The sequence below is a fragment of the Nerophis ophidion genome, linkage group LG12 (assembly GCF_033978795.1).
Source record: "Nerophis ophidion isolate RoL-2023_Sa linkage group LG12, RoL_Noph_v1.0, whole genome shotgun sequence".
Classification (NCBI taxonomy): Eukaryota; Metazoa; Chordata; class Actinopteri; order Syngnathiformes; family Syngnathidae; genus Nerophis; species Nerophis ophidion.
The window spans coordinates 54,652,830-54,671,579 of record NC_084622.1 but is presented as its reverse complement, the minus strand read 5'-3'; the positions used below and the strand labels follow the sequence as shown (position 1 = coordinate 54,671,579).

Here is an 18,750-nt window from a genome sequence, read left to right as displayed (position 1 = left end):
TTGAGGCAATATCAAATTAGCATTAGAGCTGGCCCGCCGCTGTAACACCACATTCACCGCTAATACTCTTACTTGCCAACCCTCCCGATTTTCCCGGGAGACTCCCAAAGTTAAGTGCCCCTCCCGAATTTAATCCGGGACAAAAATATTTGGGGTGGGGCTTTAAAGGCACTACCTTTGGCGTTCTCTACAACCTGTCTCCACGTCCGCTTTTCCTCCATACAAACAGTGTGCCGGCCCAGTCACATAATATTTGCGGCTTATACATACACACACACAAGTGAATGCAAGGCATACTTGGTCAACAGCCAAACAGGTCACACTGAGGGTGGCCGTATAAACAACTTTAACACTGTTACAAATATGCGCCACACTGTGAACCCACACCAAACAAGAATGACACATTTCGGGAGAACATCAACACCGTAACACAACATAAACACAACAGAACAAATACCCAGAACGCCTTGCAGCACTAACTCTTCCGGGACGCTACAATATACACCCCCGCTACCACCAAACCCCGTACACCTCAACCCCACCGCCGAAAAGAGGCATTCAATTTTTATTTAAATTTTATTTGATATGCCATTGATATTTTTTAATTATTATTTGAAACTCAATTTTGCATGTCACTATAAAGTTATATAAGCCTTGCTTGTTCAATATTCAATGCAAAACTTGTTTGGGTCCCTATTAAAAGGTTAATTTGTTCAACCTCGGCCCGCGTCTTTGTTCGGTTTTAAATTTTGGCCCACTCTGTATTTGAGTTTGACACCTCTGTGCTAGAGAGAACGCTACATCGCGCTGAGGACGCGCTTGTTCACATGTCGCTGTCAAATTAGACAAAACTTTATTGATCCACAAGGGAAATTGTTCTGGACACAGCTAGAATGTTTCATCAACACAATGTAACAATGGTATTAATAGCTCTAATTTTGGCCAATTTTTTGGTAATTGATATCCTATATCGGGTAACCCTAAACCTTTATATTCTATTCACATTCCATAAACAGAATTTATTTTAAAATAATCTGTCATGTACAGTACAGACCAAAAGTTTGGACACACCTTCTCATTCAATGCGTTTTCTTTATTTTCATGACTATTTACATTGTAGACTTTCACTGAAAGCATCAAAACGAGGAATGAACACATGTGGAGTTATGTACTTAACAAAAAAAGGTGGAATAACAGAAAACATGTCTTATACTCTAGTTTCTTCAAAATAGCCACTCTTTGCTCTGATTACTGCTGTGCACACTCTTGGCATTCTCTCCATGAGCTTCAAGCACACCTGTGAAGTGAACACCAATTCAAGTGAATACTTCTTGAAGCTCATGGAGAGAATGCCAAGAGTGTGCAAAGCAGTAACCAGAGCAAACGGTGGCTATTTTGAAGAAACTAGAATATAAAACATGTTTTCAGATATGTCATCTTTACATAACTCCACGTGTTCATTCATAGTTTTGATGCCTTCAGTGTAGGGGTGTAACGGTACACAACAATTTCGGTTCGGCACGTACCTCGGTTTAGAGGTCACGGTTCGGTTCATTTTCGGTACAGTAAGAAAACAACAAAATATAAATGTTTTGGTTATTTATTTATAAAATTTGTAAACAATGGCTTTATCCTTTTAACATTGGAACACAATAATAATTCTGCCCACTTTAATCCACATTAAACTGCCTCAAGTTGTTGCTTTGATTAAATAAAATGACAAAACCTTTCTTCTACATATAAAAAGTGCAACATTAAACAGTTTCAAGTCCACTCATCATGCTTAATTTATTACAGCATTGGGGAAGCCTGTAGTTGACTTTTATTATACACACACACGCACGCACACACACGCGCACAAACAGCAAAATGAGCTAACGTAACGCTAAAAGCTAATAAGCAACCCAGAACTATGAGAGAGCTGAGCTGCAGTTTAAGTTTCTAGAAGGTCAACAGGCTCCTAGTGATGTTTGTAATAGTTGTGACTGGGAGGTGTTTTTTATAATTTGGGGAGTGTACGATGTCAGCTGCTCACCTGCTAAACACATATCTGCTCATCTCGACGCCGGAGCACTGACGACATGCGCTCTGAATACGCACTGCTGATTGGCTGTTACATCGCTCTGAATACGCACTGCCGATTGGCTTTGTATGTAACCAATCAGATGGTTGTGTGGGCGGGACAATGCTGGGCGCTCACTGCTCAGAAGCAGCTGCAGAGCAGCTTGTTAAGACTTAAGTTTACAAAGTCGTTCGATACACCCTCGTACCAAACCGAAACCCCCGTACCGAAACGGTACAATACGAATACACGTACCGTTACACCCCTACTTCAGTGACAATCCATTAATCAATCAATCAATCAATCAATGTTTATTTATATAGTCCTAAATCACAAGTGTCTCAAAGGGCTGTACAAACCACAACGGCATCCTCGGTTCAGGGCCCACAAAAGGGCAAGGGAAAACTCAAAACCCAGTGGGACGTCAATGTGAATGACTATGAGATACCTTGGAGAGGACCGCAGATGTGGGTGACCCCCCCTTTAGGGGATACCGGATGCAACGGACGTCGAGTGGGTCTAACATAATATTGTGAAAGTCCAGTCCATAGTGGATCTAACATAATAGTGAGAGTCCAGTCCATGGTGGGGCCAGCAGGAGACTACCCCGAGCGGAAACGGTTCAGCAGCTACAATATAAATAGTCATGAAAATAAAGAAAAAGCATTGAATGAGAAGGTGTGTCCAAACTTTTGGCCTGTACTGTATAGCCTAACACACATCACACTGACACTATTAAACAGACAATTTGTGCCCACACATTAAAATTTAGGAACTCGAAACGGGGTTGTTTTTTGTTTTACTGATTAAGAGATTTAAGTGACTCCAGTAATACAAATAAGAAGGGGGACCGGAGGGTGTGTTCCAACTATCGTGGGATCACACTCCTCAGCCTTCCCGGTAAGGTTTATTCAGGTCTACTGGAAAGGAGGCTACGCCGGATAGTCGAACCTCGGATTCAGGAGGAACAGTGTGGTTTTCGTCCTGGTCGTGGAACTGTGGACCAGCTCTATACTCTCGGCAGGGTTCTTGAGGGTGCATGGGAGTTTGCCCAACCAGTCTACATGTGCTTTGTGGACTTGGAGAAGGCATTCGACCGTGTCCCTCGGGAAGTCCTGTGGGGAGTGCTCAGAGAGTATGGGGTACCGGACTGTCTTATTGTGGCGGTCCGTTCCCTGTATGATCAGTGTCAGAATTTGGTCCGCATTGCTGGCAGTAAGTCGAACACATTTCCAGTGAGGGTTGGACTCCGCCAAGGCTGTCCTTTGTCACCGATTCTGTTCATAACTTTTATGGACAGAATTTCTAGGCGTAGTCAAGGCGTTGAGGGGTTCCGGTTTGGTAACCGCAGGATTAGGTCTCTGCTTTTTGCAGATGATGTGGTCCTGATGGCTTCATCTGACCGGGATCTTCAGCTCTCGCTGGATCGGTTTGCAGCCGAGTGTGAAGCGACCGGAATGAGAATCAGCACCTCCAAGTCCGAGTCCATGGTTCTCGCCCGGAAAAGGGTGGAATGCCATCCCCGGGTTGGGGAGGAGACCCTGCCCCAAGTGGAGGAGTTCAAGTACCTAGGAGTCTTGTTCACGAGATCGACAGGCGGATCGGTGCGGCGTCTTCAGTAATGCGGACGTTGTACCGATCCGTTGTGGTAAAGAAGGAGCTAAGCCGGAAGGCAAAGCTCTCAATTTACCGGTCGATCTACGTTCCCATCCTCACCTATGGTCATGAGCTTTGGGTCATGACCGAAAGGATAAGATCGGTTGGGGACATCTCTACGCTGCTGATCCGCTTGAGATGGTTTCCTGTGGACGGGACTCTCGCTGCTGTCTTGGATTCGCTTGAACTGAACTCTCGCGGCTGTGTTGGAGCCACTATGGATTGAACTTTCAAAGTATCATGTTAGACCCGCTCGACATCCATTGCTTTCGGTCCCCTAGAGAGGGGGGGTTGCCCACATCTGAGGTCCTCTCCAAGGTTTCTCATAGTCAGCATTGTCACTGGCGTCCCACTGGATGTGAATTCTCTCTGCCCACTGGGTGTGAGTTTTCCTTGCCCTTTTGTGGGTTCTTCCGAGGATGTTGTAGTCGTAATGATTTGTGCAGTCCTTTGAGACATTTGTGATTTGGGGCTATATAAATAAACATTGATTGATTGATCACGGGTACAAGCGGCCGAAATGAGCTTCCTCCGCCGTGTGGCGGGTCTCTCCCTTAGAGATAGGGTGAGAAGCTCTGCCATCCGGGAGGAACTCAAAGTAAAGCCGCTGCTCCTTCACATCGAGAGGAGCCAGATGAGGTGGTTCGGGCATATGGTCAGGATGCCACCCGAATGCCTCCCTAGGGAGGTGTTTAGGGCACGTCCAACCGGTAGGAGGCCACGGGGAAGACCCAGGACACGTTGGGAAGACTATGTCTCCCGGCTGGCCTGGGAACGCCTCGGGATCCCCCGGGAAGAGCTAGACGAAGTGGCTGGGGAGAGGGAAGTCTGGGTTTCCCTGCTTAGGCTGTTGCCCCCGCGACCCGACCTCGGATAAGCGGAAGATGATGGATGGATGGACAGTAATACAAATAGGTAGCTAAACACACCTGGCATGCACATTCGACTAAGAAGCTGGTTTTGTTGCTTATGGACTCTATGACAGCTCATGAAACAGGAAATAAAGAGAGTGTAATAAATTAAGCCAGGTGAATTTACAGAGAAAGAATAGCCAGTGTATTGTGTGTGTGTTTGAGTGCACATGTGTTTGTGTGCTTCTGGATGTTTAACTGTTCATAAACTTGTACGGGGAATGCACATGCATGCTAGGCTGCACAGGACTATCAAGATCCGGGGTTGTTTGACCGAGAACATTCTATAGGTGAACGGGTGCTTCCCTGATTACCATGTGTCAGGCGACAAGCGAGAAGGTCAGTGTGAATGCAATGCTGTTTTATTCATTCACAGGCACATGGTGTCGTGAAACATTGATGGGCCTCCTCTCATTTACACTGACGCCTAAATGGAAGTTTAAACCTCGGCTGAAAAGGGAGAGTAACGTGAGAAAAAGGAGTACAAACAGGAAGAGGAAAAACATATACACTTCTTATTTACTCTAAGTATATAATAAAGCAAATAAGGCCGATGTACTAAATTGGGTGAAGCTTCATATAAGTGAAATAATATATGTCTACATAATTATCATTACATTAAGATATAAACACAAATTACGGAGGCTTTTGTCTGCTCCACTTTATGTATCAGTTCTCCCGTCCAAAGGCAAAACCTAGTAACTCACTTCTAGCTGATTTTGAGAAAACAAAGGAAAACCAATCTATCTAGATGCCGTCTTACAAAGATCTACAAAGTCACCAAACGTATAGATGTTTTCTTGAGCTTTCATTTTCTTGCCGACTGAGCCATGGATTGAATCTGCTCTCATGAACGTGTGTGCCTTTTCTCCAGATATTTTATCCCAATCTCGGGTGGGCCCCATTCTGCGTTTGCACATTGGGCAAGAGCCGTGTACAGCGTCCAGTTTTTATTTTGACCTCCACAGTTATCTGCCCAAAAGAGTATGCAAAGGGAAGAATCAAGAACAATACATTGTGGGGCGGTTTAGCTCTGTTGGTAGAGTGGCTGTGCCAGCAGGTTGAGGGTTGCAGGTTCGATTCCCGCTTCTGCCATCCTAGTCACTGCCGTTGTGTCCTTGGGCAAGACACTTTACCCACCTGCTCCCAGTGCCACCCACACTGGTTTGAATGTAACTTAGATATTGGGTTTCACTATGTAAAGCGCTTTGTGTCACTAGAGAAAAAGCGCTATATAAATATAATTCACTTCACTTCACTTCACTACATTTAATGAAGGTGCTTGCAACGTCCTGGGCCAATCTTCCAAATATCCCCTCGTGCCATAATATCACATAATCAGGTTGACCGTCGGCCCCCATTCGTGCAAATGTCTCATTAAAGACAATAAGGCGACTGAAAAAGAAGCTCCGATTGGTCCCTTGAGATACTAGGTTTTTCTGTTGTATCCACGCGGTTATGTGGTAGTTGCTAGGTCCTGCCATGCGCGTAACAGCTTACTTACGGAACAAATTACAATATCGCATTCACTAATGTAAAGCATATCACCTAGGAACTCCAAAATTACTATCAGCTCAGTTTTGACGGGAGAGTTGGTATATGGTAGTAATTACCACTAAAATATTGCCCGGTTTTAGAACACAATCCCAATTATTGTACAGACAATGCAATGCACCAAACAAACTAGTCTGTTTGCCAGTGTATCACTACGAGGATCGAGTAGCCAAACAAATTACTTTTTTTTTTTTTTTACTGAATATGGCAAAACAGGCCACCGAAGAGCCAAAAAATGCGGAGTTCCAGCAATTTGATGAACAAGTTGGGAAACACTATTACATTTTTGACAGAATACCCCTCCCTAGGGAGGTGTTTAGGGCACGTCCGACCGGTAGGAGGCCACGGGGAAGACCCAGGACACGTTGGGAAGACTATGTCTGCCGGCTGGCGTGGGAACGCCTCGAGATTTCCCGGGAAGAGCTGGACGAAGTGCCTGGGGAGAGGGAAGCTGGGCTTCCCTGCTTCGGCTGCTGCCCCCGCGACCTTAACTCGGATAAACGGAAGAAGATGGATGGATTGATGGATAATAGCTAAGTATAAAAATGCTGCTGTCATCCACTTCCCCCTCAACACCCATTGGTGTGTTCACCAAACACAAATCTTTAATAGAGGTAAAAGTGTAAAACTTAATGTATCCATTTCAATCTGCATTAATATGTGTGTCATATTGTTTTCGGCCTATACACCTATAAATATTCTCAATAAAATGTGTTGTGTTGTGCGAGAACGGGTTAATTGAATTTACATTATAGGGAAAATTGCTTCGGTTTTCATACGATCAGGTTCTTTTCAGACATTCTGTAACAGAAACAAAGGCACTAGTGTACTTATTAAGAACATTCTAAATTCAAATGCCCCTTAAAGTCAAAAATATCTTGAAACAATGCACTTTTGAAGTCAAAACTTTAGCGGTCAAATTGATGTCATGCAAGACCTCTGCATTAATCATCAAGTGAACAAGGCCACATGAGGGGGGTCTATGAAGAATTTTGTCTATTCTGACTTATAAATGTTACAAAGTTGGATACAAATGTTAAACAATGCCAAAGCATTACATCATAAAACTCAAAACATTACGGCGTGAGGATGCATGCAGTTTTAGATGTCAAGGTTTGAGGGGTTTACCAGGCTGGCTACGTTGTGACCTCAAAGTGATGTGGATGTATTTATTTGGAAATGAATTCAAGGTCGAGCTCCTCCCCCTCTGCTTCATTGCTTCATGCTATGAGGAATCACAAAAGAAGGTAGGATTAAGTATGACTGTCATCTAATTGTGGAATGTGCATAATAACACAAATGTGCAAAATGCATGATATAAATGCTGCTTTGAAGTGTATTTTCGACCGTGTCTGGAAGAAAAAAGCGGTGACGACTCCAAGATATATATTTATAGTAAACAGTGTACATTTTCAAAAGATATATTTTGACACTTTGAGTGTTTGGGGGCGTTTTCATTTGCGAACTGAGAACGGCTCCACAAACGAATATCTTGCGGACAAACTCAAAAACGGTTTATAGAAGTGACTGTGAAGCAAAATTTACACCAAAGCATATCCAAGATGTATTTTCTAGACCACGGGTGTCCAAACTTTTTGACTTGAGGGCCAAATTAGATTAAAAAAAATTGTTCCAGGGCCGAAATGCGACTGCATGTCAAGTGTGTGTGTGTATATATATATATATATACATATATATATATATATACATATATATATATATATATATATATATACATATATACATACATATATACATACATATATATATATATATATATATATATATATATATATATATATATATATATATATATTGGGGTGTGGGACAAAATCGATTCGAATACGTTGTGCGATTCAAAATCGATCCTCATGTTTCAAAAAAATCGATGTTTATTTTTTTAATTTTTTAATCAATTCAACAAACCACTACACAGCAATACCATAACAATGCAATCCAATTCCAAAACCAAACCTGACCCAGCAACACTCAGAACTGCAATAAACAGAGGAAATGAGAGGAGACACAAACCCGACACAGAACAAACCAAAAGTAAAAGTAAAAAAAAAGAACAATAGTGTCCCAGTGGCTTACACTTGCATCGCATCTCATAAGCTTGACAACACACTGTGTTCAATGTTTTCACAAAGATAAAATAAGTAATATGTTTGGTTTGTTTAATAGTTAAAACAAATTTACATTATTGCAATCAGTTGATAAAACATTGTCCTTTATAATTATAAAAGCTTTTTTTTTTTTAAATCTACTACTCTGCTAACATGTCAGCAGACTGGGGTAGATCCTGCTGAAATCCTATGTATCGAATGACTACAGAATCGTTTTGAATCGGAAAAATATTATTTTGGAATCGAAAAAAATCGATATATTATCGAATTGCGACCCCAAGAATCGATATTGAATCGAATCGTGGGACAACCAAAGATTCGCAGCCGTAATATATATATATGTGGATATACAGAGAGATAAAGACAGGCTGACTATACACAAATGATCTATAAATATTATATTAATATTATGTTCATAATACAATTAATATATTTGGATAATAAAATTTGACTCCTACCTCTTTTAATTCCGTTACATCCTCCTCAACATTTTGTAATCATTTAAAAATATCAAGCAGCTAAAATGTGCCAAACATAGATAAGTGTGCAGAGTGTTTTGCAGTTTTCCCATCATGCTTTGTACTGGATTTAAATGGGTGTAATTTTGATTGTCTTTATAGTAAATGGATGTTTTTTTAATAACATCTAAAACGTTCAGTGACCATGTCTGTTGAAATTTTGTGTTGATTGGATTTTTGTTTTTGCACCATGACTAGAGAGGGTTGTTTGCATTGGGTCATATAGGTAAAATCTGCACATTGCATTCAAGACACGAGTAAATAGCAGCAACTATGTAGTCAGACTTTTAAAATGCATGTAATCTCTCCACAGGTACAATTCTAGGTGAGTTTCATGACGTCTCGAGGGTCTCTGTGGACCCCCTGATCTAGACCACAAGGAAATGCTTTAAATATAAATTGAAATAATCATAGGTACCCCCATTAGAATTAACTCCATATGTATGTTTTGGCATCTTGATCTTTGTTGTGATGCTAATTCTCTGTTTCGGCTAGTCAACACAATATGGCTGACAATAATACAACAAAAACAATACATTTCTATTTCTATTCATATTTATGGTAAAATAGTTTTGAAATACGAACACATCGGATGTCAACCGATATCACAGAAGGGCGCTAACAGAAATGTGCTAAAAATCGCTTCTGATAAGTGGCAGCTTGCTAAGATTTGGTGATGCAACCATCAAGTGGGTAAGGGAGAAAATAGCTTGAGTCACAATTAATACCCACAACTACCGGTATCACCAGCGGGAGTAAAGTGCAGGAGAAGTGAACTCTGAGGATGGACAGCGTAAAAAAGAAACTGTACACATGTTGCAGCGATATTTGCTGCAGCAGAAACTGTGCATCACAATTAAAGCTCCAAATACAAACCACCAATACAATAAGGCAATTCAATGCATACACGGTTAGTTGTATTTTTGGGGCAAACTGCCTTTTGCAGCAAAGGAGCATGCATGACTGACAGCATATACTGAAACGCCTTTACACACACCCAAAACAGCCCCTGCTACATTACGACCTGCCATTGCATACCTTATGTGACGCAGGGCTGATTCTAGCAGCTAACAACACAGCTTCCAAAGTTGTTAATTTTCCGGTTTCTCTACTGCCGAGCACAGCGACGTCTGATGCTGCGTAAGTCTAATGGCGACTGCTCCACACCCTCCCATCTCAAAGTTCCCTCCTGGAGACCGTGCTGCCTCTTCCATCACTCTCTGAGCAGCAAACAGGGATGGGAGGAGTGTGCGGCTTTACATGAGCAAGGGAGACTCATAGCTGATATCATGCTATGGCGGAGCCTGTTTGTTTGGACGAGACCAAGGAATTATGTAAAGGAAACTAAAAACAAAAAAATAATATGAACGATGACAAAGCTCAAAGTCAGCCTGCTTACAATGAAATCTTTTTTTTTTTCCTACATCTTGATTACTTGCAAGAGAAGCATCATACAAAATCAAATGTGTTTTTTTTTTTTTTTTACGATAAAGGGAGCTACACTGAGCAGAAGAAAACATGCCGAGGCAAGACTTTGCAGTCGCCCGAGCAGATTCTGCTGTTGCCATAGAGACAGCACAGCTGGGGTGATGAAAGAGCCCGGGGAGGGTGACGGGGATGGTGAAGATGAGGATAAAGAGGAAGTGACAGTGCTGCATCCTCTCTTTAGCTGTACAGGGATGAGTGATTATTTTCAACATGCAGCACGCTAAAGATCATTTACATTATTTGGGTGCCTTTAACATATTGTATTCATGCAACCTTCATCACTATTAGAGCTACATAAAGAAGGGGGAGGTGAGCTATACTTGAACTGCAACTTCATCAGTAGGTAGTGCTGAAACACCGGGGAGAGATTTCGGTCCAGCAGTATTTACACATAGCAACTGAAAATTGAGGTATTTTGCATAAAATATGTGCATCACCTAAATGATGATTTTTGTAATTTGTGATTCAATTGAAAGTCAAGCTAATCTTGTCTTTATTCAAATCCTTTGAGATGGCTCAAATAAAGGCAATGATTGCGCGAAGAGGTTACTTTAAACAGTAGAGTGAAGCCTGATGCAAAGTAAAGAAATGGATGGCAGCCAATACTGATGTAACACTATCCAGGTCATTCATTAACATTGTAATTTGAATGATGTTAGCATGCAGGCTCGTTATTCAAGTTTTCATTACATATATGTATTGTTGTTTGTGATGAAACAATTGTATTGTTGATCATTTAGGTAAATAGTATTCATTATCAATAGTGCTATTTCTATTGGAATTTGTATTGCTCCATTTATAGTGCAATAATGTTCATTGTCAAGTTCATGTTATTAAAATATATTTCATTAACTGCTTTTCGTATCAAATGTCTACATGTCGTATTTGCTGATATTGTCCTGTGGTTGTCGTCGTCGTTGTGGTCTCTTTGTCATGTCCCCCCGCAATTTCCCTTTCTGTCTTCCTTTTTTTCCTCTTTCTATTTCCTCCTGCTGTGGTCCGGCTGCGCCAAACATTAAATAAATCCATTTAAAGGGGAACATTATCACAATTTCAAAAGGGTTAAAAACAATAAAAATCAGTTTCCAGTGGCTTGTTTTATTTTGCGAAGTTTCTTTCAAAATGTTACACCTCCCGGAATATCCCTAAAAAAAGCTTTAAAGTTCTTGATTTTCGCTATTTGCGATGCGACTATCCATTTCCCTGTGACGTCATACAGGGCTGCCAATACAAACAACATGGCGGTTACCACAGCAAGATATAGCGACATTAGCTCGGATTCAGACTAGGATTTCAGCGGCTTAAGCGATTCAACAGATTACGCATGTATTGAAACAGATGGCCGGAGTATGGAGGCAGATAGCGAAAACGAAATTGAAGAAGAAATTGAAGCTATTGAGCGAATAGCTATTGACGCTATTCGGCCATAGCATGGGTGTACCTAATGAAGTGGCCCATAGCATGGCTGCCTTATTAGCATCGCCAGTAAAATGTGCGGACCAAACGATCAGGACTTTCGCATCTTGTGACACTGGAGCAACTTAAATCCATCGATTGGTAAGTGTTTGTTTCGCATTAAATGTGGGTTTTTAGTTTCAAATGTACATACAGCTAGCGTTAATAGCATGTTAGCATCGATTAGCATAGCATGTTAGCATCGATTAGCTGGCAGTCATGCTGTGACCAAATATGTCTGATTAGCACATAAGTCAACAACATCAACAAAACTCACCTTTGTGATTTAGTTGACTTAATCGTTGCAAATGCATCTGCAGGTTATCCATACATCTCTGTGCCATGTCTGTCTTAGCATCGCCGGTAAAATGTGCAGACACTCTGGCAAATTCAATGGGGGACTGGCGGCAGATTTCTTTCCAGTGGTGCAACTTGAATCCCTCCCTGTTAGTGTTGTTACACCCTCCGACAACACACCGACGAGGCATGATGTCTCCAAGGTTCCAGAAAATAGTCGAAAAAACGGAAAATAACAGAGCTGAGACCCGGTGTTTGTAATGTTAAAATGAATATGGCGGCTGTATTACCTCGGTGACGTAGCGTTCTGACGTCATCGGTAAAAGACCGATAAACAGAAAGGCGTTTAATTTGCCAAAATTCACCCATTTAGAGTTCGGAAATCGGTTAAAAAAATACATGGTCTTTTTTCTGCAACATCAAGGTATATATTGACGCTTGCATCGGTTTGGTGATTATGTTCCCTTTTAATGAAGTCAAATACAAATAAGGTATCAAGAGACGTATCCCACACTTCTCTTTTGTAAAGTAAATCTGTAGAGCAGATATGGGCATCTACATCAAAAATATGATTTGACTGAGTGGCTGTTCAAGACAAAAAAAAAAGCATGCAGGCTAGCTCTTTCTTTCACAAAATGACACAGATGATTTTGGGAACAACAATGTCTTGCCTACTCTGAATCAAACTGGTGAATGTGTATATTTATGCATAAAAGCTTTTTTTTTTTTTGCAAAATGTTTATACTCTTTGGACACTTGCCCATGTGTGTATTAATTTAACTATATGTATATTATGAGTATTGTGTTATTTTTCAATATAGCACAAGTGTCAACTATTTAACTCAAAGCCTTTTTAGCCATCATTTATGTGGCCCGTGATAAGCCTGGAAATACCATTCATCAATAAAGTACTTCCTATTTTCTTACTATATGTGTTTGTTCTTTGCATTTTGATAGAAAAAAATACATGGCCTGCATGCAATTGCATACTTTCATGTAATTACAAACAGGGGTACTGTCCCCTTTTTCCATTTACACTAATGCCCTGTAAAAACAACAATAGATTTTATGGTTAAAATAAATACAAAATTGGACATTTTAATTACTTTATCTTGTATAACTACATGTATATGTATAAAATGGCGGACTCGTGCAAAGCTCTTCGGGTAAAACTTTACCATATAAGGGCATCTCTGCTGATGTCACAACTGGAAAAACGTCACAAATTGGGCAAAACCAAAAAGCTAATTTGGAAAAAGTATGAAGGAGGGCAAGAATGTTTATAAATATCTCTGCAATGCCTATATATTTTTATTTTCAATTTTTTACCAAAAATAAGTTCCAATAGGTCCAATGGGACTCTCTCTACTGTATTGGATCCACTTTGGACTTGATTCCCTCGGTTACATTAGATCCACTATGAATTGGACTTTCACAATATCATATTAGATCCGCTCGACATCCATTGCTTTCGGTCCCCTAGGGGGATATATGTGGTCCTCTCCAAGGTTTCACATAGTCATCATGGTCGACATCCCACTGGGGTGAGTTTTTCCTTGCCCTTATGTGGGCCCTACCGAGGATGTCGTTGTGGTTTGTGCAGCCCTTTGAGGCACTTGTGATTTAGGGCTGTATAAATAAACATTGATTGATTGATTGATTGATTGAATAGGTAAGAAATGTTGGTTCTGCATAAAATGTCACCTTTTAGTGGCCTTTCTTGTTTTGCATTGCCTTGTGTTTACAGTTGAAAAAGATTGTCCAAAAAGGAGTAGGATTGTCACATTATCAATGGGAAACTGCATTTGTAAACAATATGATGTCAATACTGAAGACGCCGCACAGATCCGCCTGTCGATCTCAGTAATGCGGACGTTGTACCGATCCGTTGTGGTGAAGAAGGAGCTGAGCCGGAAGGCAAAGCTCTCAATTTACCTGTCGATCTACGTTCCCATCCTCACCTATGGTCATGAGCTTTGGGTCATGACCGAAAGGATAAGATCACGGGTACAAGCGGCCGAAATGAGTTTCCTCTGCCGTGTGGCGGGGCTCTCCCTTAGAGATAGGGTGAGAAGCTCTGCCATCCGGGAGGAACTCAAAGTAAAGCCGCTGCTCCTTCACATCGAGAGGAGCCAGATGAGGTGGTTCGGGCATCTGGTCAGGATGCCACCCGAACGCCTCCTTAGGGAGGTGTTTAGGGCACGTCCAATCGGTATGAGGCCACGGGGAAGACCCAGGACACGTTGGGAAGACTATGTCTCCCGGCTGGCCTGGGAACGCCTCGGGATCCCCCGGGAAGAGCTAGACGAAGTGGCTGGAGAGAGGGAAGTCTGGGTTTCCCTGCTTAGGCTGTTGCCCCCGCGACCCGACCTCGGATAAGCGGAAGATGATGGATGGATGATTTCAATATTATTTGTCTGAGCGGCAATAGGAGACGCCAAGAGTAACAAGCGGTAGAAAATGGGTTAGAAAAAACAGATTTTTAAAAATAATTTAAAACAATACCGCTGAATTGCAGCACCCTCTATAATAAATGGATGGATATATACTGTATATATATATATATATATATATATATATATATATATATATATATATATATATATATATATATATATATATATATATATATATATATACATACATACATACATACATACATACATACATACATACATACATACATACATACATACATACATACATACATACATACATATATATATATATATATATATATATATATATATATATATATATATATATATATATATATATATATATATATATATATATATATATATATATATATATATATATATATATATTTTATTGTATTTTTTGGGGGGGGCACTCGAGCTGTTCTCTGTCACAGTGCTGATCATCTGTTCACTTCCTGTGTTCAATAGGAACACATTGTACCGTTTTCTTTATTCATAAAAGACGAGGACAAGGCTGTGTCATAGCAGAGTTGATAGACATAATATGATGCAACCGGGGTAAATATTTTTAGAAGGGGGTGCAGTACTTGAATATTTATATTCTCCGGCCACAACTAAACTATCATCTCACGGATGATAGCAGCCTCATGTGTGTTTATTATTTGTTTGTTCCTTCAGCAGCAGCAATTACAACGCAATCTCAACCACAAAATTTGCAACCAGGGATGGGGACGGCGTGGCACGGTTTGGGAGAGTGGCCGTGCCCAGAAACCTGAGGGTTCCTGGTTCGATCCCCATCTTCTACCAATCTCGTCACATCTGTTGTGTCTTTGAGCAAGACACTTCACCCTTGCTCCTGAAGGGGCGTGGTCGCCACACCTAGTGTGTGTGTGACAATCATAGGTACTTTAACTTTTAGTGCCTTGCATGGCAGCTACCGCCGTCAGTGTGTGAATGTGTGTGTGAATAGGTGAATGTGGAAATAGTGTCAAATCGCTTTGAGTACCTTGAAGGTAGAAAAGTGCTATACAAGTATAATCCATTTACCATTATATAATGCATGTTATGCAATGATATTATGCAATATAATTATTTCAGACGGATACAACTTCTTTTTTTTTCCTGAGGAAACTCTCTTAAAGGAATCAATGAATTAATATCTATCTAAACCACTAATCCAGATACCAAAGGCATGTACTCACCGTAAATGTGTACGTATTACACTGCAACAGGCCCATATGTTGACCATTACTAAGGACATTGAATCTGAATCAATTTAGAATTTAACAAATATTAGAATCTGCAGGATTTCCACACATACTGAAATAACAGGATTGATAGCAAATATGTTCCAATGGATGCAATCTATAATAAACTGAATAAAACTAAAAATATATACGTGATTGCCATTAATATGTATTTGCATTTTTTTTTTTTTTCCAGAAAGCAATCCCTGCCACAAATGCGCATATATGTGAATAAAAACTCTGCAAATTTCAGACGGATTTAACATTCAGGCTGATCCGGGTAATGACACCAAAGGCGTGGACACACTGTAGATGTCAACAGGCCCATATACTGACCATGAGGATATTGAGTCTGAATCCATTTAGAATCTAGCACAAATAACCTGCAGCATTTCCATCCATCCATCCATTTCCTACCGCTTGTTCCCTTTCGGGGTCGCGGGGGGCGCTGGCGCCTATCTCCATTTATATACTGAAATATCAGGATAGCAAAATATGTTCCAATGAATGCAATCTATATAAAAATGAATAAAACAAAAAACACCTAACTGATAGCGATTAATTTGTATTTGCAGTTTTTTTTTCAGAAAGCAATCTCTGCCACAAATCCGCAACTATGTGAATGAAAACTAATTTCCGACTGGTATAACATTCAGGCTCATCCAGGTAATGATACCAAAGGCATGGACACACTGTAAATGTGTATGTATTGCATACACTGCAACAGGCCCATATGCTTACCGTAGCTAAGGATATTGATACTGAATCAATTTAGAATCTTAACACATGTTAAAATCTGCAGCATTTCCACACGTACTGAAATAACAGGATTGATAGCAAATATAGATAGATAGATAGATAGATAGATAGATAGATAGATAGATAGATAGATAGATAGATAGATAGATAGATAGATAGATAGATAGATAGATAGATAGATATAATTTTATTTATTCCTTCAGGAAAATTTAAATTTTCAGCACAATCCCATTCAAAATCAATGTTCCAATTAATGCAATCTATATTAAAATTAATAAAACAAAAATACCTAAGTGGTAGAAAATGGATGGATGGATGGGAATACATAAGTGATTGCCATTCAATTGTATTGCATTTTTTTTTCTTCAGAAAGCAATATTTTCCACAAATGTGAATAAAAACACTGCAAATTTCAGACGGATATAACATTCAGGCTGATCCGGGTAATGATACCAAAGGCATGGACACACTGTAAATGTGTATGTATTATACAAACACTGCAACAGGCCCATATGCTTATACTAAAACAGTGGTTCTCAACCTTTTTTCAGTGATGTACCCCCTGGGAACATTTTTTTTAATTCAAGTACCCCCTAATCAGAGAAAAGCATTTTTGGTTGGAAAAAAAAGAGATAAATAAGTAAAATACAGCACTATGTCATCAGTTTCTGGTTTATTAAAGTGTATAACAGTGCAAAATATTGCTAATTTTTAGTGGTCTTTCTTGAACTATTTGGAAAAAAAGATATAAAAATAACTAAAAACTTGTTGAAAAATAAACACATGATTCAATTATACATAAAGAGTTCTACACATAGAAGTAATCATCAACTTAAAGTGCCCTCTTTGGGGATTGTAATAGAGATCCATCTGGATTCATGAACTTAATTCTAAACATTTCTTCATTTAAAAAAAAGAATATTTAACATCAATATTTATGGAACATGTCCAGAAAAAAACTAGCTTTCAACATTGAATATTGCATTGTTGCGTTTCTTTTCACAGTTTATGAACTTACATTCATATTTTGTTGAAGTATTTTTCAATAAATATATTTATAAAATATTTTTGAATTGTTGCTATTTTTAGAATATTTTTAAAACATCTCACGTACCCCTCGGCATACCTTTAAGTACCACCAGGGGTACGCGTACCTCCATTTGAGAACCACTGTACTAAAATAACAGAATTGATAGCAAATATGTTCCAATGAATGCAACCTATGTTAAAATGAATACAACAAAAATACCTAACTGATTGCGATTAAGTTGTATTTGCATATTTTGTGTGTGTGTGTGTGTATTTGACGTCTTACTAATGGCTTTGTTTGATAAGAGCGTGAACCTGCAGGGTTATTATGACGCGCGCATGTGTCTGCATGCGAAACAAACGGCGCCGCTTGACGCAAATCATTCGCGTGGGATATTGCAATAGCAAACAAAAAAAAAGCAGAATCTTACCTTGAAAATGCCGTCCGGTATGAATGGAATGATTTCTTTCCGCAAATAGACGAGGCGATAACTTAAGCCAGGTTAATTCCCAACGAAGGAGACGCGCGCATGCGCACTGACAGTGGTGGCGGGAGGGGGGGGGCGAAGGGGGTGGGGGGGAGTAGCTATAGCTAACATGGCTAACTGTTGCTAACAAACACACACACACACACACACACACGCCGACCTACCTTCAGCTCCAGTCCGCTTCTCGCTGTCATTCACCCGGCCTCCGTGTCATGGCGGGCACCGGCGGGCGTTCTCATGGTCACGGCCGTGTCGTGTCCCGGGTACAAGACAGCTGACGCGGGGTGACAGCGCCAGGAGCGAGCGGCTCAGCACGGTCATGAACGCGCAGCTCAAGCACAAATAAAATGTAAACTAATAATAATAATAATAATAAAAATGAAGGAGTAGTTTAGTATTAGTGTCGTATTAGTAGCTAAGAGGTGTGTGTAAAGGGGGTGGGGTGGTTACAAAAGGTATACTTTAGCACTTCCATCCACTAATGCGATGAGGTCATGGTTTAGAAGCCGGGCGGGGAGAGAGAGAAAAAGAAAAAAAAGGAAATATGGGGTTGACGTCATCTTCAGCCAATCAGCGCTCGCTGCTCCGGGGTTGGATGACGTAAAGGTGTGGTAGAGGATTAAAGGGCCTGCCCGACTTTTTTTTTTTTTTTTTTAAAGGAGACACAAGTGCGACAACTGTCAAGTATGTCATATCATAATAAAGCTTCAAAGATAAAA

General features: G+C 40.3%; 1 protein-coding gene across 4 annotated transcripts in view; it reads right to left on the bottom strand.

Moving 5' to 3' along the window:
- The window catches only part of dusp8a (dual specificity phosphatase 8a), a 104,228-nt gene extending 85,711 nt beyond the window's left edge, over positions 1-18,517 (bottom strand). Inside the window, exon 1 of one of the 4 annotated variants that reach the window (XM_061917751.1) lies at positions 18,196-18,517. The gene's annotated coding sequence lies outside the window, so the exon portion shown is untranslated. Of the gene's footprint in view, positions 1-7,311; positions 7,409-9,865; positions 10,020-17,974; positions 18,114-18,195 lie in introns of those variants that run through there. The other 3 variants (XM_061917752.1, XM_061917753.1, XM_061917754.1) reach the window with 3 other exon arrangements.
- Positions 18,518-18,750: the final 233 nt, after the last annotated feature.